Below are 20557 nucleotides of genomic sequence, written 5' to 3' on the forward strand. Positions count from 1 at the left end.
GCTCCCCCCACCCCCAGAACTTCCCTCCCACCCGCAACCCTCCCCTTTCCCGCTCCCTCTCCCCTTCCATTCACATCAAGATTCATTTTCAATTCTCTTTATATACAGAAGATCGGTTTAGTATATATTAAGTAAAGATTTCAACAGTTTGCACTCACATAGAAACAAAAGTGAAAATACTGTTTGAGTACTAGTTATAGCATTAAATCACAATGTACAGCATATTAAGAACAGAGATCCTACATGGGGAGTAAGTGCACAGTGACTCCTGTTGTTGACTTAACAAATTGACACTCTTGTTTATGGCATCAGTAATCACCCTAGGCTCTTGTCATGAGTTGCCAAAGCTATGGAAGCCTTTTGTTTCTTTTGTTGTTGTTGTTAGTGTTCAGGAATCTCTTTCCAGCATCCATCACTAAAGATTACTCATCTGATCTCTCCCGAAAAGTAGCTTATCAGGAAACTTGTCTCTGGGGAGAATGTGAACCCTTAATGACAGACTGAGAATAAGAGAGAAAGAAAAAGGGACAATAGGCAGAAAAATGGAAAGAAGGGATACCCAGGGCAAAACATCCAGATCTTAGGAGTTTGTCCCCCAGGTCTTGCCCTGCTTCCACGAAGGAGTAATGCATGCTCTTGGAGAAAAATGGGTAGTGATTTCTGTCTTTGGAAATCCTAAGTGTAATGACAGTGACATATGTGTGATTGTAGAAAGGAAACTGGTTTATTTTTTTGATAAGGTCCTTTTTGTCCTTTGTGTTTTTTAATTATTTATTTTAAGTGCATCCCTCATTTTTGCTAGTTTGTTTCCACGGACATCATTCACAATTTACAGGTTGTTTAAGTGGATCTGAGAAGATGGCAATAGTAATACATAATGCCCTGTCATGGGTTATCAATAAATAGCACAAGTGCTCTGGGGTGCTTATCCTCCACCTGTCTGCTTAATCACTTAGCAAATCAAGCTTTACAGTAATAAAATAACAGGGCATTAGCCTTCTCCTCGCACCCACCTCCCACCAGATGTGAGTGGTAGAAGAGAACAAAAGATGTACCAGTCCCTCTCTGTGGATATTATAATGTAAGTTGTGATCAGCCTAGGAAGGGTTGGGGGGGGATACTCAAAGGAACCTATGGCTCATTAGTTAGTGTATGGCCCCCACACAGCTGTTAGAACTTGTTCATTCATTGTCAAGATAGTTGGGGAAACTGTATCCTAAAATGATTTCAAGCAGCAGAGAAAAAAAGCTAGGGGTTTTGTGTTTTTAGTAAGTAGTGAAGGGAGTGGGTGGAGCAGAGAAGAGGTGGCTGCTGAGAGCTATGGCAACAGATGCTAAGAGCAGGAGACTGAAATGCATGAGGACAATCTCTGGCACTGCAGGGGGACCATCTCTGCAGAATTCACAGGAGAGGAGCCCAGCCAGAGAGAGCAGGGGAACCGTGTGACCAGAGACCAAGGCTGGCCTGAGGAAGGAGGGTTTTCTCTATTTAGTTAAATGGACCTCTTACTCCACTGCCACCCTCCGCTTCTCAATAATCCCCATGTTCAGAAGCCATTCCTGTTTCTCAGGTTTAAATTTGGAGGGAGAATAGAAACAACATCTGAGACGCCTATAAAACTGAAAAAAGAATGGAAAGAAAGGTGGGAAAAGAGATGGATATGTAGACAACACATAGAGTGGAAAAAATCCAAGACTATTTTATTCAAGGAGAAAACATATCAATAAAATCTGATGGCAAATCTTATGAGATTGATGAATGAAAAATTAGTGATTATCTATCTGCCATATTTTCAGTATTCTTCTTGGCACAGTGAAGGCAAAAAGCTTCAATATTTCTTCCTTCAAATATTTACAATGGGTAAAAGAAAGCTAGAATCTCAAAGTAAAGCTTGTCCATTCAATACTAGTTCATCCATGTTGGATGAAATGTTGTAATGTGGGAGAGGCCAATTAGTCCTTGAGAATACAACCACACTTGCTGTCTAAACTAGAGTTGAATTGGGAGTATTCTAGGATGTCAAAATGCCCCTGGTCAAAGATTTTGGAAAACAAAGTTTGAAGAACAAGTTTTACATTTCTGATATGGTAATGAGTTAACCAGAATAGCTTTAGCCATTGTTTCTGCCTGCCAGTCTTGAGACAAATACTTGCTATTTAAATGCTTGGGATTCAACTTGCCAAGGTTGAAAGAGGTGACAAAATTGGAGAGCTAAGAACTGGCTATCTCCCTGGACATCATACAGCTCTTCTCACAAGCTAGCTGTTCTAATTGGCTTGGTGAATAACAGGGATGAAACCTAGGGGAATCTTGTATGACTCTTCTGCCTTTCTGTATATACAGAGATTGGAAGCTGTAGGTAGCATTGAAATGATACTTATGCAATTTGGAATATTTCTATGAAATGCATAATGATAGAATGCTTAGAGGATAGCTAATCACTCATCTATCAGTTCAAATAGCCTGAAATTACAGTGTGATTATATGAGGTCAAACGTTCTGAGTAAATAAGGCAACAGAATAGCTCAAAATACAACTTGGGATCTTGGTCTACCTCAGTGATCGGAACAATTAGAAGGAAGTAAAGATCTAATAGGTGCCGAATTCTCACCAGGGAGTGAGAGAAACTTTTCAAGAAGGGCTGGCAAACACGGGTCACCCTTTTAAGAAACCAAAGGAATCAGCCAAGTGTATCAAATGGGTGAAATATCCATTGAGTGATATAACCTTGCACAAGATGCTGAAAACCTTGTCTATTGACACTTTCATCAGCTAGACAGAAGACATGAAAACAGATGAATAGCCAGATAAATATTGCATATAGTAATTATGCACCAGCTATAAATATGGTGAGTTGATGTTTTTTGCCTCTAGGGAAGTGCTGTTAAAATTGGGATGGTGATTTTGATGAGAAGGGAATCAGAACTCAGGAAACCTGAGTTTAGAATTTAAATATCCCTGGAGACTAGGTCATAATGGTAAAGTATTACACAACAGCATTGAGGATTTTATTTCCTGTGTCACTCCCACGAGGTTTGCCTGTGGAAAAAGGTTAAGATACTTTCTCCCCTCTTGTTTCTAGCGGCAGAATTCCTTGGGATATGATGTCCATTTATGTTAAAGTATTTAGCCATGGGCAATCTGGTCTGGTTGTCTGGTTTCTTTTTACTTAGATGTTCTACTAAAATAATAATGAGTAATACAAAAAAATCAAAAATTTTGACTCTTTTTTTTTTCTTGAATTTTGTTCTCTAATGTTAAGGAAGTGTAAATTCCAAAGCTAAATCCTGTGCTACAGGGGAAAAAATCCTAAGCAAACCTCAGAAAGTTATATCTCTGCTTAGTGATTTATGGGTTCTGCTTTGTAAGCTGTGATACAAATATGGTTTGGCTGGCGCCACGGCTCACTAGGCTAATCTTCTGCCTGCGGCACCAGCACCCTGGGTTCTAGTCCTGGTTGGGGCGCCGGATTCTGTCCCGGTTGCTCCTCTTCCAGTCCAGCTCTCTGCTGTGGCCCAGAAAGGCAATGGAGGATGGCTCAAGTGCTTGGGCCCTGTACCCGCATGGGAGACCAGGAGAAGCACCTGGCTCCTGGCTTCAGATCGGCGCAGCACCGGCAGTAGCGGTCATTTGGGGGGTGAACCAACAGAAGGAAAACCTTTCTCTCTGTCTCTCTCTCTCACTGTCTAACTCTGTCTGTCAAAAAAGAAAGTGTTTCCCAGAGCCATGTCCTTGCTCTGCAGTGCTTGATAAACATAAGCCAAGAGCCTGAGGACTTTTGGAAATTAATTTTCAGACTGTTCTTCTCTGAAGAAAAAAAGAAATATGGTTTTAGATATGAAGATAAAGTGCAATATTTTGGTGTTCAAAATATATATTCTCTGTGCAAATGTCCCGACTCCGAGGTACTGAAATTTGGTTAACTGTTTTCTTTCTTTTCTTTTTGAAACTATAAATAAGTAAAACAACCCTGTGTTTCTTGTTGAATGACACTAATGGGTCAGCCACGTGTCTAGGAGATGCCTGCTTTCTCTTGATCTTGGCGAGGGAAACACAATGGAAGGGAATCCTATTGGTGTTGTGCTTTTATCTGTTGTAGCAGAGTCCAGAGTCTGTAGGAAAGGGAATCGTGGAAGCCTGGGCTCATGCATGCACAGTCTTCTCTGGAGTGCTTTCTCAACATGAAAGTGCCAAGGACTCATTGTACTCAAAAGCAATACCTTATTTCCTCTTCACTTGCTAGTTTCAGTATAGATTTATTTTTTAGCATGGCATCTGAAGCCATTGTAATGTGACCCCAGCCATGCTAAGCCTTGTTAATCTTCTCTGTCTACTGATCACTCATTCCTAGAATCGCACCCAGTCCACCTGCATGTTTTTGTTTCTTCTTGCCTTCAAATGCTTTGTCTTCTCTGATTGGAATGTCATTATTCTGATTTTTCAACAAAAGCCAGGAGATGGACCACTGTGCCTAGTCTTGTTAAAATCATAAGAAAAGTCAAATTGAAGAATATAAAAAGGAAAAATAAGCCTGTATTACCTTTCCACCAGCCCCTAGGAGCTCAGTGGAGAGAATTGCTTCCTGCTTGGAAGAGGGAAAGCAGACTGAATCCCAGTGCCAGGCCCTCTGTAAAAACATTGAATGCTCCGGCCTCATGGAGAGGCTGTGAGAGGGAGCTCATGGTGTGCCTTGGAGCTCAAAGCTTGGCACACTGTGCTGAGACGTAGAAACTGATAAAGGGCCTACCACCCAGCTGGGGCTCACCGACTGAGCATCTAGCTTTGCCCAGCATTGGGTGCACTCTGATGGGTTGGACTCATTTCAGAATGTGCCACTGCCAGGATCAGGTGGGCCAGGAGGGCACTCCCAGGACTTCGAGAGGCCAGGGACTCTGGGACCCAGTTGTGACCAACCTGTTTCCAATGTGGTGACTAAGGGGTTGCCTTTATCACTATCGTCCAACCCTGAGTGACAGCAAGAGACCAAGGGACTGTCTTGTAAATCAGTTCTGGGCTGCTAAGATCTTAGCAGTTTCCATCTTAACAGTGCTGGGAAGATCTTAACAGTTTTCTTCCCTATGCCATACCTGTGGATGGAGTCTCTGTGTTTGCCCTGGTATCAGGTAGAGACCCACAACCTTGGCAGATTTGTTTGATGTATAGCACCACCAGCCTATCTCAGACCTGGTGTCCAGCCCCAAGATTGCACCAGATCCGGTGAATCTGAAACCCAGGGGAGCCCCATATAGGGTCTGCCTGAACAGCCAAGGTGCTACCCCTCTCATCCTTACTACAACCGTGGGCAGAAAGCTAGGAATCAAAGGATAGTTTTGAAACCCAGTGCCATGCTGACAAAACCCAGCATTGAGTGGACTCTAAAGGTCCCTGTCTCTAGGCCATTGCCTGCAGATAGAGCCTCTGGTCTATCCGTGCCCAAGGGAGTTCCATGGTCATGGTTGAGCAGTCTTACGCTGCAGCCAGCATCACCAGGGTCGAAAGGTGCAGCACCAGGCAATGAGAACCTCAGCAGCAGACAGAACATAGTCCACTTGGAAGCAGAAAAGACTGCTCAGAATTTCTAGAAGGGCATCTACAATGAAGTCAGATTACTAAAGCTAATCCTTCAGTGCACAGATGATGACATACTCTAACAAGGATCAGAAAATTCCAGGGAACCGAGATGTCACCTAAAGAGTGAAATACTTAGGTGGAGACTTCAAAATAGCTACTTTAAGGAAAAAAGAAAATTCCAGAGAAAACAAAAAATTCAGTATTCTGAGATCTGATAGATGAAAATAAAATCAAACACAAATCCTTCAAATGAAAAATGCACCAATGGAAATCAAAAATATGATATATGTGGTCTGTCTACTTTTTACTTATTAAACTCTTTATTTAGTGGAACACTAAGCCTATAATTACAAAGTAAAATGAAAGTATTGTAAAAATTTTTAAAAGAGGAGAAAGAGGAAAGTATCATTATAGTCTTAAAATTGAATCTATGAACATATAGATGTTTTCTCCTTATATAATAAACACATTTAAAAATATGATAGGCATCAATTGCAAAATATATCAAACAGAAGAACCCAGTGACTTTGAAGACATCCTATTTGAAAATACACAGTTTGGTATGTTTGGAAGGAGAATAATCAAAAGGAATAAAGAAACCTTCTGGAAAACAGAGGATAGTGAAAAGAGTAAATATTCTAGTTATTGGGATTCAAGAGGGACTTAAGAATTTCAAAGGTGTAGAAAGTGTATTCAAAGATAAAATGATAGAAAACTCCCTAAACCTAGAGAAATATACAGCTATCCAGGTACAGGAAGGTCAAAGATCATCTGTCATAGTTAGTCCAAGATCTGTTATAATCAAGTTCACCAAGCCTAAGCATAAAGAGAGGATTCTCAAAAATGTAAGAGATAAAAAGCAAAGAACACACAAAGAGGTCCCAATTTATGTGACTGAAGAGTTCTCAAAAGAAATTTGGCAGGCCAGTGGAGGGTGGACCTGTGGAGTAGGAGAGACTTTTACGGTATTAAAAAAAAATCAGAGGGTAAAAAACTGACTGGTAAATTAAAATACCAACAAATTCATGATACTCTAAAATTGTTAACATGATGTGTAAATTATTTAGGTCTTTATGATGAAGGCTAAAAAAAAAGTAACTACACTAAAATGTTAAGATACAGGCAGTATGGAAAGAGGCCAGTTGTAACAACCAAAATTTCAAAATGTGGGAGGAATGAAGCACAAATATAGGATGCTTTGTTAGGATTTTTTCTATTTGTTTTTATTTTGTCTTCTCTTGCTTCTATAATCAAGGTTAAATCCTTATCATCTAAAGATAGCTTGTTATAGTGAAAAGTTTTTTTGGGCTGGCATTGCAGCACAGTAGGTTATGCTGCTGCCTGTAGGCTGGCATCCCATACAAGTGCCAGTGAGCTGCTCCACTTCTGATCCAGCTCCCTCTAATGTACCTGGGCCAAGCCCTTAGTCCCAAGTCCCCTGCAACCCACCTAGGACAGCTGGATGGAACTCCTGGCTTTGGTCTGGCCCAGCCTTGGCCATTGTGGTCATGTGGGGAGTGAACCAATGGATGGACGATGTCTTTCTGTCTCTACCCCTCTTTTAACTCTGTGTGTCAAATAAATAAATCTTTAGGAAAAAGGTTTTTGGAAGCCTCAAGGTAAACACAAAACAACACCTGCAGTTATAAGCCTTACCAAAAAATAATAAGCAAGAACACCACCAGAGAAAACCACTTAACCACAAATGAAGATTATAATTTATGAAGAAATTATAAAAGTAACTACATAAAAATACAAAATAATTTTTAACATGGCAATAGTAAAACCTCCCCTATTAATAACTGTGTTACATGACAATGGGCTACATTCTTCAGTGAAAAATTATTAAATGTCTGAAAGGATTAAAAACAAGACCCAACTATATCCTGGTTATAAGGAACTCCATCTCTGAGACACACTAGACTGAAAGTGAAATGATAGAACAAGACATTTCCTGCCACTAGAACCCAAAAGTAAGCAGGAGTGGCTATACTTTTATAAGATAAAAGTTTTTTATATAAAAAAACAATAAAAAGAGACCAGGAAGGTCATTACCTAATAAAAGAGTGTTTAATCCAGCAAGAAGAAATAACAGAAACATAAAGAAAATGCTAATAGACACAAAGGGAGAGACTCCAGTACCATAATAGTAGACAATATTTACACCCTACTTTCAGAAATGAAGAGATATTGCAGACAGAAAATCCACAAAGAAACAGAGGAGTTAAGTTGTACCTTAGGTAAACTGGACATAATAAACCTCTGACGGGCTTTCCTTCCAACTACAGAATACAGCTGCTTCTCCACAGCACATAGAATGTTTTCCATGATGGATCCTAGAGTAGCTCAGCACATAAGTCTCAATAAACTTACAAAAGTAGAAATCATACTGAGTATCTTTTCTGACCATAGTACAATAAAACTAGAAATCAGAAAAAAGGAAAATGCCATCAACTACACAAAGAAATGGAAGTTAAGCAACTTACTGCTGAATAACCAATGGATCAAGGAGGAAATGAAAAACATTTCTGAAACAAAAGAAAATGGAAACACAACATACCAGAATATATGGGATGCAAGAAGAGAAGTACTATGAGGGATGTTTATAGTGATAAATTCCTGCATTGAAAAAACAGATTTCAAATAAACAAGTTATCTCTGCACCTCTGGGAATTAGAAAAACAATAACAAATCAAATTCAAAACTGGGAGGAGGAAAGAAATAATAAAGCTCAGAGCATACATAAATGACATAGGGACTAAAAAAATCAATAAAAGAGCAGTTTTCTGGAAGCAAGCCAAATTGATAAAACTTGGGTAGATTAGCCAAGAAAAAAACATTTAAACTATATATAGCTAAAGATGAAAATGAAGACATTACCACTAGAACCATGATATTTGATCGATCTTTAAAGATTACTATGAACAACTATGATAACCTAAAATAAGTGAATAAATTTTTATACATGCACACCTTACTCAGATGCTCATGGGAGTTAGAATACCCACATAGAACAATAATAAGTAGTGACACTGAATAATAATAAGAATAAAACACCCATCAAAGAAAAGCCCAGGACTAGATAGCTTCACTACTAAATTCTCTCATTTAAAGGAGAATTAAAACCAATCATTCTTAAATTATTTCAATAAACAGAAGAAAAAGGAATTTTTTCAAATAAATAATCTAAAGCCATCATTACTTTGATATCAAAATCAGAAAGGATCCGGTAAGTAAAGAAAGCCACAGGCCACTATCCTTGATAAACATAGATGCAAAAATCCTCAACAAAATATTAGCAAATCTAATCTAACAACTTGTTAAAAGGATCATTTACCATGATCAAGTGGGATTCACTCTAGGGATGCAAGGATGTATTAACATATTCAAATAAATATGATAAACCACTTCATGATCATTTCAATAGATACAGAAAATGCATTTGATAAAGTTCAACATTGCTTCATGATAAAAATTCTAAGGAAATTATGTATAGAAAGAACCTACCACAGCATTATAAAGTCCATATATAACAAGCTAACAGCTACCATTATATTGAATGGGAAGAAACTGAAGGCTTCCTAAAATCTAGAAAAAAAACAAGGATGCACACTTTCACCACTTTGATTCAACATAGAATGGAAGAGCATAGCTAGAGCAATTGGACAAAAGAAAGAAAGAAATGGCATCAGAATTGGAAAGGAGGGAGTCAAACTGTCACTGTTTATAGATGACATGATCTTATACATAGAAAATGCTAAAGACTTCACCAAAAAACTTTTAGAATTAATGAAGAAATTCAGCAAAGTTTCAGGATACAAAGTTAATATACAAAAATCAGTAGTGTTGTTATACACCAATAGTGAATCATATCAAAAAGAAATCAAGCAGGCAATCCCATTTCCAATAGCTTCCAGAAAACACCCTGGGAGGGGCTGGCCCTGTGGCATACTGGGTAAAGCCACTGCCTGCAGTGCTGGCAACAATACTGGTGCTGGTTTGAGTCCTGGCTGCTCCACTTCTGATCCAGTCCCTGCTAACGTGCGTGGGAAAGCAGTGGAAGATGGCACAAATCCTTGGGCCCCTGAACTCACATGGGAGACCAGAAGAAGCTCCTGGCTCCTGGTTTTGGATCAGCCCAGCTCTGGCTATTGCTGCCATTTGGGGAGTGAACCAGCAGATCAAAGATCTCTCTCCCTCTCTCCCTCTCTCCCTCTCTCCCTCTGCCTCTCTAACTCTTTCAAATAAGTAAATCTTAAAAAATACCCTGGGTATAAATTTAACCAAACAGATGAAAGATCCCTGCAATGATTATTTATAAATCATTGCTGAAGGAAATTGATGAGGGCCCATAAAAAGAATGGAAAGACATTCAATGTTCATGGATCAGAATAATCAAAGTTATAAAAATGTGTGTACTACTCAAAGTTATTTATAGACTCAGTGTAATCCCTCTCAAATACCCAGGACAGATGCAAAATCCCTGTAAGTGGGGTGGTAAAAAAAAAATTAAGTGTTAAAGTCATCAAAGGGATAGGATTAAGTGTTAAAATGATCATATAGCTAGGATTAAGTGTTAAAGCTATCATACAAATAGGATTAAATGTTGGTAATAATAATTATAGATAGAATTAAAAAGGAGTGAATGCTGCAACATGGGAAGCAGTCCACACAGCAGACTCATAGAATGATAATGGCTTAAAGTAGCATTCTGACCTCAGAATCAGCCCTTAAGGCATTCTGGTCTGGCTGAAAAGCCCAAGAGCATTTCAGGCATGGAAAGCCAAGATACTATGGTAAAAAGTATCCTACATAAAGGACCTCTGTGAGAGAGACCCCACTGGAAAGAAGTGGTAGTCAAAGAAGGATTTACTTTTCTCTGAAAGGAGAAAACTTACACTTTTCTTAAGGCCTTGTCTAAATACTAAAGGAGTTTCTGGATTCAAAAGGTTTCCATAGCCTAGGCAGCTCATGTCAAGAGCCTTGGGTGATCATTGACATCATACATAAGGGTATTAATTGTTAAATTTACAACAAGAGTCACTGTGAGCTAACTTCCCATGAAGAACCTCTGTTCTCAAAGAGTTATATTATGAGAGTTAATAGTAAAATGTGTTATCAAAGATTTACTTCATTTTAGTGTATTAACTGGAGGATATTCTAATATCTTATAAGTTTTAGATAAGTCTAAGTGCCCAAATCTATTGCTTGTTTCGTTAGGTGCTTCTTCAATTAATGATAAATCTTGTTCTCAAAGAAAACAAAGTATATTATCACAAAGATGAAAAGAAAAATAAGAAAGGAAATAGGAAAAGTGGGAGTGAGGGAGGGAGGGAGGATGGAGTGGGAAGAATCATTATGTTCTTAAAAGTGTCAGTAGAAGATACTTGAAATTTGTTCCCTTTATATAAATAAAAAAATTAAAATAGTTAATTAAAAATACATGATAAAATTCATAGATTTCAAAATATTTTTCACAGTAAAATAAATGTTTGAATTTAACTTTTAATAAAAAAATCCCATGACATTTTTCACAGAATAAGGAAAAAACAATACTAACATTTGTGTGGAACCATAGATCTGACCCTGAAGCACAAGAACAAAAGCAAAAATAGACAAATACAGTTTTCATCAAACTAAATAACTTTTGAACAGCAAAGGAAAGAACAGTGTGGCTACAACCTACAAAATGGGCAAACTATATTTGCAAGCTTTACATCAGATAGGGGCTAATATTTGGAATAATTAAATAACTCAAATGCAAAACAGCTAAAATACAGACGCAAACAATCCAATTAAAATTGGCAATAAATCTAAACAGATATTTCTCAAAGAAAGACATACACTTGGCCAACAGATAGGTGAAAAAATGTTAATCCACACTAATCATCAAAGAAATGCAAATCAAAATCATAATGAGATATCACTTCACTCTAGTAAGACTCATTGTTATCAAAAACACTAAAGATAATGAGTACTGATGAGAGTATGGAGAAAAGGGAACACTGGCATACTGTTGTTGGGAATGTAAGTTTGTACAACCATGGTTCAAACCAGTATGGCAGTTCCTCAAAAATTAAAAATAGAATTACTCTATAATCCATCAATCTCACTACTGACTATATGGCCAATGGAAATGAGCTCCATCTGTTAGAGAGACATCTGCACTTCTATGTTTGTTGTAGCACTACTGATGAAAGGAAAAGAAGCCCAATGTCCATCAATTGGTGAATGGATAAAAAAAAATTTGATACATGTACATAATGGAATACTACTCAGCCATAAAAAGTATAAAACATTATTTGCAACATTGATGGAACTGGAGGTCTTCATGTTAAATGAAATAAGTCAAGCATAGACACATATCAAATGATCTCACTCATGTGGCATCCATAAGAAAGGTGCTTTCATAGAAATTAAAAATATAATTGTATTTATCAGAGGCTGGGAAAAGGAGTGGGGAGGGAGGGATTAGGAGAGGTTGACTGATGGGTACTAGCATATAACTAGTAAGATATTTTGGGGTTTTATGACATGCTAGAATGATGATAGATAATGTTAGTTAATGGTATATTTCTCTATAAATGCTAGAAGATGGGATTTGAGGATGTTTTCATATAAACAAATGCCAAGTGTTTTAAAGGATGAATACATTTACCCTAATTGGACATTACACAATGGATGCATGTAACAAAACAGCATGCAATATCCTATAAGTATAGAATGGGCATTTTTATGTTAATTTTTTAAAAAAATAATCACAAAGTACAATAGTTTTGTTAGCGCTAGACATTCAGATGTACATGATACAGATAATTGTTTTATTTCTGCCTAACAAGCCATCCTAAAGCCTTGATGCTTAAAAAAATGTTATGTGTCAAAACTCTGTGGGCCAGGAATTCAGGAAGGACTTGACTGGATAGGTCACCCTCTAAGACTGTTGCTTTACACATGGGGCATTTGCTGTCCTTGGTATCTCTATCTCTCCACATCTTATCCTATAGGGCCTCTTCACATAGCTTCGGCTTTCCCATGAGGGTCGCTGAATAGTTGTACTTTCTATCTGGTGGCTGACCTCCGACAGCCGGGGAGAGTTCTTGCTGGGTCAGTTTAGGGCTGTCCCTGTGACTGCTGCTGGGCACTTCCTCCACTCCCTACTGGTCAAAGCAATAAAAGAACTCAGCCTGATTGGATAGGGTGAAGAAATAACCATCTCTTAACAGTATGTGACAAGACCACACTAAGGAACAGTAAGTAAGGTAGAGCATACATCTAATGGAAGCCGATTAACACTCCAGAAATGCCCCGTGTCTCTCACTGTGATAAAGCATAATCCAGTAGAAGCTTATTTTTGTAGCCTCTTTGCTATAGAGACACAGCCTCAGAAAGAAAACCTCAAGTGTACCTGTCCTTCAGCTACATATTTTGATTGCATTTATTATGTCTAACGTACTACAGAATCACAAGGATCAGTTCCGCTTCAGAGTGTGTGTGTTTACCCTTGCAAAAACACAAATGAGTTGTGCAACTCATTTCTCCACAAGGTGGCTTTGGGGAAATTCATGAACAATCGATCCTCACTGGGTTACAGAAAAAGAGGGATGTTAGAGATGTATCCTTAGCCTTTGATGCTAACAGCAAATAGAAAAAGGTTTTTCAAGCTGTGAGTTGTGATTCTATTAATGGATCGAGAAATCAGTTTAGTGGGTTGAGGTCAGTGCTTTTAAAAACAACAGAGTAGAACACTGAGTGTTAGTTTTATAGACATAAGCATGTAGGGGTTTTTTGCACATTTGTGTAAGCATGAGTCCTGGTTTACAATGCAGACTCCATTTCTAACTGTGAACCACACTCAGAGTGTTTTAAAGCCACTAAAATAGAGTATTGGTGTCCTCTTGTGAATCCTCTCTTAGTACCAGTTTTAGAGGCAAAACATGGGACCAGAGGGACCATTGGTTTGATCCAGCATGGAGTTTCTGATGTTCTTATGAAAAATATTTTGTTTGGGGCTCAGAATGACAAATAGCTCAAAGTCCAATAGAAATACCATTTTCTAAGAGAAGAGATTGCTTTGCAGAGTACAGCAAAATAAAATATCTCTCCTCCACAGCTTATGCCCTCCATTGCTTATAAAGAGTTCTTACATGAGAGTTTTTTCTCTCCCTCTTTTCAACGTTATGTTTGGTTGAATAGATTTCCTAAGAGCTTAATTCTTCAGCTATCCAACATTGTTGACCCTTGACAGGATACAAGACTTGGTGCTGAGAAATGCCCAGCTGTGCGGTGGCACCTGCAGCTGATGTGACTGAGATACTCTGTGGCACCCTCAGCTATGATGCGGGGGGTTTTTCCAGAGGTGCTCTCTCAGACTTGGATCTTCCACATGTCGCTCACTCTCCTTCCTTCCTAAAGCAGGCTTCACCGCTCCTATCTCGTCTACACCTGTAAATGCTGGATGGTTTATGTTGCTGTTCATTTCTGATTCTCCAAATCATGCCCACTGCCTTTTGTTTAAAGATTTGTTTGTTTGAAAGGAAGCGTTACAGAAAGGGAGAGGCAGGGAGAAGTCTTTCATCCATTGGTTCACTCCCCAAATGGTAGCTATGGCCAGGACTGGGCCAGGCCTAAGGTAGGAGCCAGGAGCTTCTTCCAGGTCTCCCACATGGATGCAGGAGCCCAAGGAATTTGGCCATCCTCTGCTGCTTTCCCAGGCATATTAGCAGGGAGCTGGATGGGAAGTGGAGTAGCAGGGACTCGAACTAGTGCTCCAATATAGGATGCCAGTGTCTCAAGCTGGCACCCCAGGAGGTGGCTTAACCCACTGTGCCACAACCCTAGCCCCAAAATGGGCTCCTGTAAGATTATGGTTTATTATAAAATGTATAGATACAAAGTGCTTTCCAAACTATACTTTTGCTTAATATTCAGGGAAAAACTCATAAGCAAGTGTGAATATTTTCAGTTGAAATTTGGAGAAGTTGAAAGAGTTGAAGAGAGGTAAAGTTGCTTGTGTAAAGTCATGCACATATCTTAAACAGCCAACATGAGGCTTGACTTTCAACTCCCAATTTTCTACCATGCTGCCTTTGGCCAGATAAGAAATGGGTCTGAGCAAGCTTTCTTGGTTTTATTTTAAGGTTTTTTTCCTAAGGATTCCTTCAGGGCATCTATCCCTCTACTGGTCCAGCTTTCAAAATCAGGAGGTAGTTCAATTTTGCCCTACTTCTAAAAGTCAGTGTCATAGCGAAAAAATAAAAATGATAGACGGAAAATTATCCAATGGTGGCCAAGGACACTTATTTGACATAAGCGCCTCATCAGTCTTTGGACTTCCAGATTTCTGTTTTATTACCTCTCTCTCTTTTTGTAAAGATTTTATTTTATTTGAGAGAGTTAACAGGGAGAAGTAGAGATGGAGAGGTCTTCCATCCAATGGTTCACTCTCCAAATGCTGCAATGGCCAGAGCTTAGCTGATCCAAAGTCAGGAGCCAGGAGCTTCTTCCTGGTCTCCCATGTGGGTGCAGGGGCCCAAGGACTTGGACCATCCTCTGCTGCCTCCCCAGGCACATTAGCAGGGAGCTGGATCAGAAGTGGAGCAGTGGAGAATCACACTGGTGCCCATATGGGATGCTGGTGCTTCAGGCCTGGGCTTTAACCTGCTGTGCCACAGTGCCGGTTCCTTTTGCTACTTCTTGATTTGTGAATTTGAGCCCCCAAAGTACTGGTATATTTTAAGAGATAATCATGATACCTCTACATTGTCCTGGGAGTTATATGTTGTTTCTGAATAAGCAATACGTAAAAAGAGGTATAAACCTTGATTTGACTCTTTTTTGTATATGTGGATTTCTAGGCACGTTGTGACTTTGTGGGTTTAATTTAACCATCTCAAATTAACCAACAAATGTTCTTCAATGGATTCTTCACTGTGGGGTGAATTCTATCTTGTTAACTAAGTATCTTAAGATTAATTATAATATAAAGCTTCCTCATTGTACACTGTGATCCAGTGCTAATACCGTCTTCTTTTATTTATTTTTTTAAGATTTATTTATTTACTTGAAAGTCAGAGTTAGAGAGAAGGGGAGAGACAGAGATAGAGAGACATCTTTGATCTGATAGTTCACCTCTCAAATGGCTCCAACAGCCAGGGATGGGCCAGGCAGAAGCCAGGAGCCTGGGATTCCATTTGAATTTCCCACATGGGTGCAGGGGTACAAGCACTTGGGCCATTTTCCACAGGTTTCCCAGGCATATTAACTGCAAGCAGGATTGGAAGTGGATCAGCCAGGACTCGAACTTGTGCTCATATGGGATGCTGGCATTGCAGGTTAACCTGCTATGCCATGACATCGGCCTCCAACCACCTCTTCTTAACAGAATATTGAGAAATGTTTCTGTCTTTATCTTTTTATATACTTTGTTTATACTTTCCTTGTAGCCTATGTGACTGTACATCATATCCTTAGCTGGGTAAAAATTTTTTAAAAAGTCTTTATATTGCAGCAGGTGGCATCATTACAGATATAACTCATAGAGTGTGAGTGTTCAAAGTCACAGCACAATTATATTGCCATCCAGTTTACCATGGAGAGCTCCTGCCCTGCAGGAAGTCTAGTCTTTTTACCACGTTTCTCTTTCCCCGAGGCTGCTAATACCCATGGAACATTTGGATCCTCTGCAGATCAGCCTGGTGTCCTCGTCCTGCCTCAGCCAGCTTCTAGCTCCTGGCTGTTGGAGCATCTGCCTCTCCTTTCTCGTCTCTTTGAGTGTGACTTCCCTTTGCTTCGCCTCTGCTCTCTGTTGTACAATCTCCAGGCAAGGGGCCCTTTTCAAATCACTATTCTGGTGGACCTTGCCAAGGTATCTGCCCTGGCATTTGGAGGGGACTTCTGCTTTATCCTGAGTTACTTCCCCTCAAGTATGGATCAGGTCCTCAGTGGATGCAAAAGGATGTAACTCCTAAGAAATGGATTTCAGGGTCCACTGATGAATGACTCCTTGCCGGGTTCCCTGTTGTTCAGCACATGGCGGGAAACAGCTTACGTTATCCTCGTTTTCATCCAATGGCTAAAATCTCTAAGGCGCTCTACTCATTAGAATTGAGACAGAAAAAGTTCCCTGATGCAGAAGGAGAGCTGTAGCTGACCCCAAGCACGTGGCTACGGCACGCTTGGCATCTGTGTAACCAAATGGTCTTTCCCTCCTGGCACGTAGGGGGTCCCCTTCCTCAAAGAAAAACCCAGAAGTGGAAAATTAGTTAAACTTTGTTATAAAGGAATTTTTTTTCACCCTGAAAATATAGTTGGCTCAGTCTTTGCTGGCTGCCCCATTGTACAGAGGAGTCTACTTTTTGTCAGTTGCCTAGAAGTTCAAAGCCATTGAATTGTTTAGGCAGCTTATTTAAATATTTGTGATCCTTATCAATTGAGACCTTAGAACTTGGAACTACCAATTTCTCAAATATTTGGAAAATGAGAAAGCATCTGTGTTCCTATAAAGCTGATTATCAACCACTTATACCTCTGAAACATTCTCATAAGATTTGACAGAATTTTATTTTTCCCACCTGCACCCTGCCCCTGCATCTCAAACTCTCATGGAAGTAGAGAGCGTATCGGCCTCTTATGGCCAAAGGCACATTGATCCTACTCTTATGTGTTTTGCAAAATTCTGGAGCCTGACAACAAGTGGGGCAAGCAGTTTTTCAGTGCCCTTGCCTGGCCTGAATTCTGCTCCAGATTTGGAAGTCCATCAGCAGTCCAGTAAGCTCGCTCAGCTTTATATATTGAGCAGATTTCCCAAACAGCAGCGGAATTGCCAATTCATTTCTGTCAACCTCGTTCTTTGCTTGGGGCATGCCACTTGGAAGAGGTCCCAAGTCGTCTTTCCTAACCTTTATTGGGCAGGACAGCTGTCTCTGTAACTTCCAAGATCCCCTCTCACCAGCTGAGCTGGGATCCTGACCAAAGTCCCACAAGCACACAGAGCAGCTAGCAGCACTTTCCCGACAGCTGACAATTCTCACTGGTAGTCACTCAGAGTGCATGACCTGGTTCATTAGGAAGAAGTAGGCGCTGGGAGAAAAGGAGAAGTGATGCTGGGAGAGTGCGGGAAAAATGTGATTCTGAAATTATGGAAACAGAAAACTGCCGCAACTACAATGACTGAGCACTGAAGAAGCAGGTTTTCTAGGTTGTGGGAGGGCACTCCAGAACGGTCACAGAAGGGCTCTATTTCTATTCACAGTCTTTGTGTAATATGAATTTTCCATGAAATTTTTGAAGAATCCTCATATTTTCCATATCCGTTGTATTTATGCGCCCCCCCCCCAACACAGAGTCAAACATAAATAATATCAAATCCTGTCATCACACAGGCCGCTAGAGTCACCTTTCCAGAGTACAAATTCAGTGTTAGCGCAGAGTTCTTCCTTAGCTACCTGGTGTCCATCCTGATTCTCACTGGGCTTATAGCCCTTTGTGAAACTTACTGCCAGGATCCGGCACTTGATTAGAAGATAAGAATCTAGAAGTGTTTGGTCCCTCTGTCCCTCGCTTCCTTCCTTTAAAAAAATAGTCACTGCAAAAAAAAAAAAAAAAGTCATTGCTTATTACACATATTATATTATGTAAGTTTTTCAAAATATAAAAAGCATAGATGAAGATGTCTTTGCCCTCAAGGATATTGTAGCCTGGGAAAATGAGCAAAAGCACAGGAAATGTAAAATGGCTAATAATAATAATAATAATAATATAGTTTATATCACAAGTTAGAGTAGGAGCCATTAAATGCTAAAAGAACAATGCAAAGTGGATGTGCTCAGAACAGGGAAAGAATCAGCAGTAGGCTGTAATAGAGCTTTAATGAAAAGACAGGTTTGGGATCCAGGGACATAGTGTGGGTGGAAAGGAGAAGTCTCCCGAGCTTTCTCCTGTTTGGGAGGATCTGCCTGTGACTTCTTTAGAGGAAGGGGGTGCCATTTACCACCGAGTGTCCAGCAGAGGGATAGACCTAGGAGACTGTTGCACAGGCTGAGCACATGCTGAGTGCAAGGGGGAAATTCTGAACAAAGCCTCAAGGGCACCCGCACTCAGCTCCTGTACCCAAGGCTGTATCTTCCGACATGGAAGATTTCAGGAGCAAAGTATTTTATTTGTTTTGCTTTGCTGTAATGTTTAAGCTTATAAGGACCATTGTAGACAGAGGCTATAAGACACGGGCATTTCAGGGAAAGGTGGGTTTGATGGTGACCAGGAGGGTTGACTTCTCAGAACATACCAGATGAGAGTCTTCCAAACAAGAAGCCCCCTTGTGGCACCCATGGTCTCTGGTTCTCCTTTCAAATAAAGTGGATCCTGCTAGTCTGGAGGCTTACAAGGTTTTCAATGAATAAGATCCTAACACTGCTTTTTCAAGAAGTGCTCATGAACTTGGAATTAATATTTCTTTTATTACAATCAAAGGACTATAAGTCAGGAAAAGGTGATTTGTTCAATTCTAGCACAATACCATAGCCATTGAGTCTAGGAGGGGAAATGGCCCAAAACCCATAGCTGTCCAAGTTCCAACTTTTGAATTAAAAAAAAAATCTAAAATTACCTTTCAAGACATTCTGTTTCACATAAGATTATGATATATGCATAGGAAATGAAAGAATGATATTGTCTACCCATGAGACTTTTTTTCCCCTTGTGGTATGGATAGTTCAATTTAAATGGAAGAATTGTCTTTCGTCCTTCCTACTTCTAAATAGTAATATGTAATCTGATTGGTTCAGCCATCAATAGTTTTACAGTTTTCCTCTGACAGCACAGTTGCACACTACCTTAAAATTTGAGGATCTTATTGCTAATTTGCCAGATTTATTGAGTTATTTTTTATTACACTCTTCAGGGGCAAAAGGTAGGAAAAAATCCAATTTCTGATGCAGCTTTAATCTAGTGAATACTGTTGGGAACGAATAGAAATGCAGCCATAAATTCAAAATACACAAAAAAAATGCAGATGGGTGGGGTGGAAAAGAAATTTATTTATGTTACTTAGAAAGCTGGCATCCACACTTCCCGATGATAAGGGACACAATATAACAGGCAGCTCCAGAAATGCACAAACAGCAGCAAATTTTAGGAAAATTCCATTCATTTTCTTGGGCCTGCCACAATTATTAGGTGAGTTTGGTGTTGTTTGTTTTTAATTATAAAACTTCAGGAATCAAAGTGCCTTGGGACTATACATACTCCTCATAAGGTTTGGATCAAGAGCACTTCCCAGCCTACAAACTTGGGCAGTGCTGCTATCTTTTTTTTAAAAGATTCATTTATTTATTTGAAAGGCAGAGTTACAGATATGGGGGAGAGGCAGAGAGAGAGAGAGAGAGAGAGAGAGAGGAGAGGAGAGGAGAGAGAAAGTCTTCCATCCTCTGGTTCCCTCCCCAAGTAGCCACAGTAGCTACAGCTGGGCCAGGCTGAACCAAGGAGCCAGGAGCTTCTTCCAAGTCTCCCACCTGGTTGCAGGGGCCCACGGACTTGGGCCGTCCTCCTTTATTTTCCCAGGCGCGTTAGCAGGGAGCTGGGTTGGAAGTGCAGCAGCTGGAGTGAAACGGGCACCCATGTGAGATGCTGGTGCTGTAGACTGCATCTTAAACCACCATGCCACAGCGCAGGCTCTGAGCAGCTCTTCCTACTGATACTGGTCATGAGGGTGTCTGTGAAATACAAAGATGAGTTGTCCTGTCTGGACGGTTCACACAATGAGTTCTTTGGTTTTGTCCCTGTAGAGCTGAGAACTGTGGCTGAGCCAAAGGAAACCTATAATACATGTTTCTTGAACTGAGAAAGTCTTTTCATACCTAATAGGGGTTGATACTGTGGTTTTAGACTCTGAGTTCATAAAGAAATGTATAGACTGAGTCAATCACCATAAAAAGTAAGATTATTATTATGGTTAATTTTTATGCATCAACTTTGCTAAGGGATACCCAGA

Source organism: Lepus europaeus, chromosome 13 (genome assembly GCF_033115175.1).
Source record: "Lepus europaeus isolate LE1 chromosome 13, mLepTim1.pri, whole genome shotgun sequence".
Taxonomy (NCBI): Eukaryota; Metazoa; Chordata; class Mammalia; order Lagomorpha; family Leporidae; genus Lepus; species Lepus europaeus.